Source organism: Tupaia chinensis, unplaced genomic scaffold (genome assembly GCF_000334495.1).
Source record: "Tupaia chinensis unplaced genomic scaffold, TupChi_1.0 Scaffold138400_2, whole genome shotgun sequence".
Lineage (NCBI taxonomy): Eukaryota > Metazoa > Chordata > Mammalia > Scandentia > Tupaiidae > Tupaia > Tupaia belangeri.
This window is the reverse complement of record NW_006198298.1, coordinates 173,685-181,022: the sequence shown is the minus strand read 5'-3', so window position 1 is coordinate 181,022 and position 7,338 is coordinate 173,685. Positions and strand designations below refer to the sequence as shown.

At 38.3% G+C, this 7,338-nt stretch overlaps 1 pseudogene; it reads left to right on the top strand.

The window, feature by feature from the left end:
• The first annotated feature begins 2,363 nt into the window (after positions 1 to 2,363).
• Positions 2,364 to 3,874, top strand: LOC102477109 (coilin pseudogene; annotated as a pseudogene).
• The last annotated feature ends 3,464 nt before the right edge of the window (positions 3,875 to 7,338 follow it).

Sequence of the window (7,338 nt, the reverse complement as noted above, 5' to 3'; positions counted from 1 at the left end):
TTCAAAAAAAAAAAAAGTAATGTATTATCAAATTTAAAGCATATGTAAAAGTGGAATGCATTAAATAATTGCATAGAGGCCAGGAAGAGAGAAATAATAGTGTTTTAAGGTTTTTTTTACTACTATATATTAAGTGATATATCATTTGAAAGTAGACTCAGATAAATTAACAATGCATACTATAAATCCTAACACAACTACTAAAATAACAGAACAGAGTTATAGCTAATTAACCAATGAAGGAGATAAAATAGAATCTTTTGTTGTTTTTCTTTTCCTTTTTTTACAGGTTTTTGCTATAGGGCACATGCGCTCACTGGAAAGACAGAGAGACACAGAGACAGAAAGTGAGAAATTACCCCCCAGGGGGATGACCACACCATAATCCCTTCTCCCCCAGTCTCTTCTTGGGATCTTGGGCACACATGCACTCGTGTCCAGCATGAGTTTAAGCCACTGGGCCTGGGACTCGAACCGCGGTCAACTACATGGGAGTCCAGCAACATAGCCATTACGCCAATTGCTGGTCCCTAAAATAGAACCTTAAAAGGTATTTAATTGATTCAAAAGAACACAGGAAAAAAGGGAAATTAAAAAAAAAAAAAACATAAGGGACTAATGGAAAACAAATAACTAGATGACAGAATTTAACCTGACTGCAATGCCAATATCACATTACCAAAAACCAACAAAGCTATCACAAGAAAGAACATTATATGTCCCGTCCTGCGGGACCGTGGAACAGGTTCCTTGGGGGAGGGAGTGAGAGATGGGACAAACATGCGCACACACAATACGAGGTGCTGGTCAAGTCATCTTCTTCCGTCTACTTCCGTTTATTCAGGGAAAATAAATGGCGAGTTATATACAGCTGGTGGGAACCAATTGGTTGCCCGAAATGCAAATGAGATAGAACAGCATTAACCAATCATTGATGTGGGTGGATCTCTCCCGTTGCCTAGAAACCCAACCACTTCCGGGGAGAACGGTTGGTCACATGATTTCTGAGAAACGATTTGCTCAGTGAGGAAGTGAAGCCTAATGGTTTCCAAGATGGCGGATAGCTCGAGATGGCTTCTGTATGCAGTGCTCGCGACAATTATAGATCAATATCTCTCATGAACATAGATACAAAAATTCTAAACGAAAATTTAGCAAATACAGTCCACCAATACAGTAACAAGATAATACATCATAACCAAGTAGAGTTTATCCCAGGAATTCAGGGTTTATATAACATTAAAAATTCAGTCATCAGGACCAGCAAATGGCATAATGGTTATGTCACTGGACTCCCACATGGCTGATGGCAGTTCGAGCCCCAGACCCAGTAGCTTCACACTCACACCAGGCACATATGCATGTGTGCCCAAAATCCTAAGGGGAGAATGAAGGAAAAGGGATTGCGGTGTGGCCATCCCCCTGGGGGGGATTTCTCACGTTCTGTTTCTCTATGTCTCTCTGTCTCTCTGGCGAACGCACACACTCTATAGCAAATATCTTTCAGAAAAAAAAAAAATCTCAGACCAGCAGGTGGTGTGGTGGTTAAGGTGCTGAACTCCAACGGGCCAACTGAGGTTTGAGTCCTGGACCTGGCAGTTTGTTTTCTCACTTTCCCTCTTTGTCTCTCTCTGGTCAAATTAAAAAAAAATAATAAATTAATTAAATTAAATAATTCTTTAAAACAGTCATTGAGGACAGATGATGGAACAGCAGTAAAACATGATGGTCTGTGGGGGCCAGCAAGTGATGTAGAGGTTAAGGTGCTGAATCCCACATGGCCAACTTCATGGTTCTAGTACCAGACCCAGGGGCTTGAAATCATGCTAGGCACATGTGGATGCATGCCCAAAATCCTGAGAGAAGAATGGTGGAGAAGGGATTGCAGCAATGTCATCTCCTCTAGGGGGTGATTTTTCATTTCCCCCATCTCTCTGTCTGTGGCAAGTGCATGCACTTGATAGCAAAATAAATAAATAAATTTGATGGTCTGCAAGGCTGATCCACGTAGAAGGGCCCCAGATTTGCATCCTGAAACCTCTGTAAGTAGGCAATGCACACATATGCCCGTGATCCTGGACTGGCTAAAACTAGGGGTAGATTGTGGCATCAAGACCCTGTTGGGGATGTTGTCTGTCTGTCTCTCTCGCTTGCTCTGTCTCTGTTGCTCATGAAAAAAATAAATAAATAAACTTTACACTTGATCTTAGCCAAAAGGCCGAGAAGCGATTATAAACTTTAAATAAATAAATAAACAAAGCTCTTAGCAAATCAGGTAAAGATGGGAACTTCTTGCGCCTGATAAAGGCGCTCTACAGAAAGTATTATTCTCAATGTAAAATGTCGAAATACTTTGTTTCCAAAATTCCTCAGAGAAACTGTCAACCAAGTTATCAAAGGAAGGAATCTCTTCAAAAAATACAACTGCAAACAAACTGGCTATAAAAACTGGCTTTAATCCTACCCCAACAACGGCAAGACCACCCAAACATCATCTTCCAGTTCTGACTCGAGTTCAGAGTCAGATGACCAGGGCATGACGTCCAAGAGCACCCCAGAGTGCCCTGAAGGTTTCCTAAAAACAGTAGGCCTCTCTGCAGGAAGAGGCTGTCCAGGACCAGGGCCATCATCAAAGACTCCAAATGCTGCTGGAGGGAAACTTTCTGATCCAAATGATGACAGTCAGCCTCCTGGACCTTCTCCCAATGTGTCTGTTCCCCCTAGTTTAGAAAAAATATGAAAGAAGACCTTCTTTCTTGGAGGAGAGCTGGGGTTTGGGGCATGCAAGGGAGGGTCGAGGATGAGGGAATGCTGTTTCCTGTGTCTTAAAAAGAAACACTGTGATGACAACGTGTATAGTATTCTCAACTGGATTGGTCTGAGAAGTATTTCATGTTGGGTAAGTCTTTTTACAAGCAAAATGATAAATAGTGATTGAATGTTTAAAAAAATTGAAATAATAATAATGATAATGATGATCAGGAAAAATAATGAAAAGCTATTGGATGATGAAATGGGGATTTTAATGTCTCCATATTGACTGATATGCATGGTATTCCTTCTGGAAAAGAAATGTAATACACTGTAAAGTTATATGTGACTCAATGTAATATAAACAAGATTATGATGATAATAAATAAATTTAAAGAAAAAGAAACACTGAATATCAGAAGCAGCAGTAATTAAATTAAATGGTAACAAACTCATATACTATTATCCAGAATCCAGTAGAGACTCTCAAGAAATATTACAGTCTGTTACCATGGTTAGCAACTGCCCCTCAAGTTGGAGAAAAGATTGCATTTAAGCATTTGGAACTAATGTATGATTACTCTCCTGATTTCTCTGACTACAAGGAAGAAAAATATTAAGTCACAATCCAGACATCCAGCAAGTAGATATAGAAATTCTTTCATCTTGGGAACCAGCAGTTAGCGTAATGGCTATGTCACTGGACTCCCACGTAGTCAACCGCGGTTCACGTCCCAGACCCGGTGGCTTAAAACTCATGCCGGGCGTGTGTGCATGCGTGCCCAAGATCCCGAGAGGAGAATGGAGGAGAAGGGATTGCGGCATGACCATCCCCTCTGGGGGGTGATTTCTCACTTTCTGTCTCTATGTCTCTGTCTGGCGAGCGCACGTGCCCTATAGCGAAAACCTCTCAAAAAAAAAAAAAAAGAAATTCTTTCATCTTCACCTACCTTGAAAGAAACTGGTAAATTTTATTTCGTTTATCACAACGAAAATGGAACTGAAGAAGGAGAGTATGCTGTGACACAGGAGAGGAAGATCACTGTTTTTTTGGAGAGAGTTGATTGATCCAAGACTGATTATTAAATCTCCGAGTAACACATCAAGTACAGAACATGCCTGAGTATGACCTCACCACCACAGAGTTCATAAATGTGGCTTGTTTGTGGAAGTGAATATCACCTGAATTTTTTTTAAAAAAAAGAGGATTTGAAAGTTGTATGGATTTTTTGTTATCTTTATTTTAACTGCATAGGGAAAAAAATCTACCTCATTATTTAAAATAACATGAGTGTTGGTTTTATAGACCTTTTTCAATTTTTTATTTCATTTTCACTTTTACATTCAACCATATTATTTAGCTTACCAAGTGAATATTTCAACATGTGAACATTTCTCCCTAGTCCAGTTGATGAAACTATAAAAGTATCTTCAACAGATAATACCACATTTTTTTGTCCCATTAATGCTTTGCCTCTCTATTTTTCTTCTAAATGTCCTTCCTCAGACTCTACTCTTTCACACACACTCTATATCTGGTATTTATATCCACTTGTTTCTATATCCTTTAGTCAATCAATTTCAGTCATAGAGTGTGGACATTTGGTATGTATTAAGTGGGGACATGCAATGTATCTTCTTCATAGCCTGGCTTGCTTCACTCAGCAGTAAATCTTCCAGATTCTTCCACTTTCTGACAAAAACCAAAAAAACATAGATATGCAAGTGCTTTTTTCAACCAAATGTTTTCCTGTCCTTTCGTTAAATACCAAGGAATTGAAGTACTGGATTATTTATTTGGTGGTTCTATTTGTAGATTTTTGAGGAATCTCCAAACTGTTCTCCACAGTGGCTGGACCAATTTACATTCCCACCAACAGTGTAAGAGAGTTCCCCTTTCACCACACCCCTGCCAACACATCACTTTTTGTGGTTTTTTTGTTTGTTTTTTTTTTGTGTGTGTGTTTTTTTAATCTTAGTCATTCTGACTGGGGTTAAGTGGTATCTCATCGTTGTTTTGATCTGCATTTCCCTTACAATGAGGGATGTTGAGCAATTTTTTATATGCCCTTTGTCTATTTGTATGTCATCTTTAGAGAGTGGTTTTTTCAACTCATTCTCCCATCTTTTAATAGAGTTGATCTTTTTTCCAAACAGCTGCTTGAGTTCCTTGTGTATTCTGGTTATCAATCCCTTATCTGATGAATAGTTTACAAAAATATTTTCCCATTCTGAGAGCTGTCAATTCACACTAATTACTGTCTTTTGCCATGCAGAAACTCCTTAGTATGATGTAATCCCACTTGTCTATTTTGGGGATTATCGACTGCAATTTGGGGGTCTTATTTAAGAAGTCTTTGCCTACCCCAATGTCTCCCAGAGTTACTCCAATATTTTCCAGGAGCAGTTTTATAGTTTGAGGTCTTAGATTTAGAACTTTGATCTACTTTGACTTCATTTTTGTCAAAGGTGAGAGGTAAAGATTCAGATTCATCTTTTTGCAGGTGGAAATCCAGTTTTTCCAGCACCATTTGCTGAAGAGGTTTTCCTTTTCCCACTGGATTGACTGGTAGCCCTTGTCAAAAATCAGTTGAATGTATGTTTGGGAATTTATTTCTAGGGATTATATTCTGTTCCATTGGACCACATGTCTGTTTCTGTGCCAGTACCATGCTGTTTTGATTACGACAGCTTTGTAGTATATTTTTGCATCAGGGAGTAAAAATTATCAATTCATTTTATACATTCAATCAGTATACATCACTTAGCTTGTAAAGTGAATTTATCCAATGTGACTATACTTCATGCCAGGGGGAGAGTATGGGGAAAGAAATTGAGGAAAATAGAGAGACAAGACCTTTAAGGGACACAGAAATGGAGATCATAGTATTCAAATTGTTATAGAACAGCTTCCTGGAGAACCTTCTGAGACAAGCTAGTAGGTATCCTAGTTTTCTTAAAGCCTTTTACACTGGACATTGGATGTCATTCTGACGTTGTCAGAAACAGTAGACATCTTAAATAATAAATCGCTTGTGGAGGTCTTTAACTTCTTTGGTTAGATTTATCCCTAAGTATCTTACACTTTTGTGGCTATGGTAAATGGAATAACTTTTTTCAGTTCTATCTCAGTCTGCCTGTTGTTCTATTAGAAATGCTATAGATTTCTGGATATTAATTTTGTATCCTGCAACTTTGTTGTATTCATGTATTACTTCCAGAAATTTTTTATGGAAACCATTGGGTCTTCTATGTATACAATCATGTCATCTGCAAATAGAGAGTGTTTCACCTCTTCTTTTCCTATTTGAATGCCTTTTATTTTTTCGTCTTTTCTGATTGTGTTGGCGAGGACTTCCAGTACTATATTAAAAAGGAGTGGAGAAAGTGGGCATCCTTGTCTTGTACCCGTTTTTAGTGGGAAAGCTTTTAGCTTTTTTCTGTTCAGGATGATGTTCACTATGAGTTTTTCATAGATAGCTTTTATTGTGTTGAGAAATGACCCATCTATGTGGATATTGCTGAGTCGTGATTATGAAAGGATGTTGCATCTTATCAAACACTTTTTCTGCATCAATTGATATGATCATATGATTTTTATCTTTTTTCCTGTTAATATGGTATATTACATTTATGGGTTTGCATATGTTGAACCAACCTTGCATCCCTGGAATAAAGCCTACTTGATCATGATGTATAATCTTTTTTATAAATTGTTGTATATGATTTGCTAGTATCTTATTGAGAATCTTTGCATCTATATTTATCAGAGATGTTGGTCTATAGTTTTCCTTCCTTGTTCTGTCCTTAACTGTTTTAAGGATAAGGATGATGGAGGCTTCATAGAATGAATTAGGGAGAGGTTCACTCTTTTGGATCTTTAGAAATAACTTGAGCAGAATGGGGGCTAACTCTTCTTTGAAAGTTTTGTAGAATTCAGGAGTGAAGCCATCAGGGCCAGGGCTTTTCTCTGTTGGGAACCAAAAAAGAGCTGGAGTCATGATACTAATTTCTGACAAACTTTTTCTATGTATGTCTTTATCCATGAAGTGGGTTTCCTGTAGGCAACAGATAGAGGGTTTCTGGTTTTTTTAATCCATTCAGCCCGTCTATGTCTCTTGATTGGAGAATTTAACCCATTAACATTCAATGTTATCAATGTTACCGGACCTGTCCCGATGTTTAAGTTGGCCATTGTTTTGGTTTCCTTTTATTCCTTTGTTTTTGGCTGCTAATACTTTAGTTTTCCTGTAACAGTACTCTCTTTAGGGTTTCTTGAAGAGTTGGTCTGGTGTTGGCAAATTCTTTCAGGTTTTGTTTGTCTGAGAAGATTTTAATCTTTTTTTCCCATATGAAGGATAATCTGGCAGGATGTAATAATCTTGGCTGAAATTGTTTCTCTCTTAACACTTTCAATACGTCTTCCCATTCTTTCCTTGCTTGCATTGTTTCCGTTGAGAAGTCTGGTGTTAACCTGATGGGGTGACCTTTGTAAGTCACTTGTCGTTTCTCTCTTGCCAGTTGTAATATCTTGTCTTTATCTGTGGTCTTGGCCAGTCTGGCTAAGATGAGCCTTGGGGGAGGTCT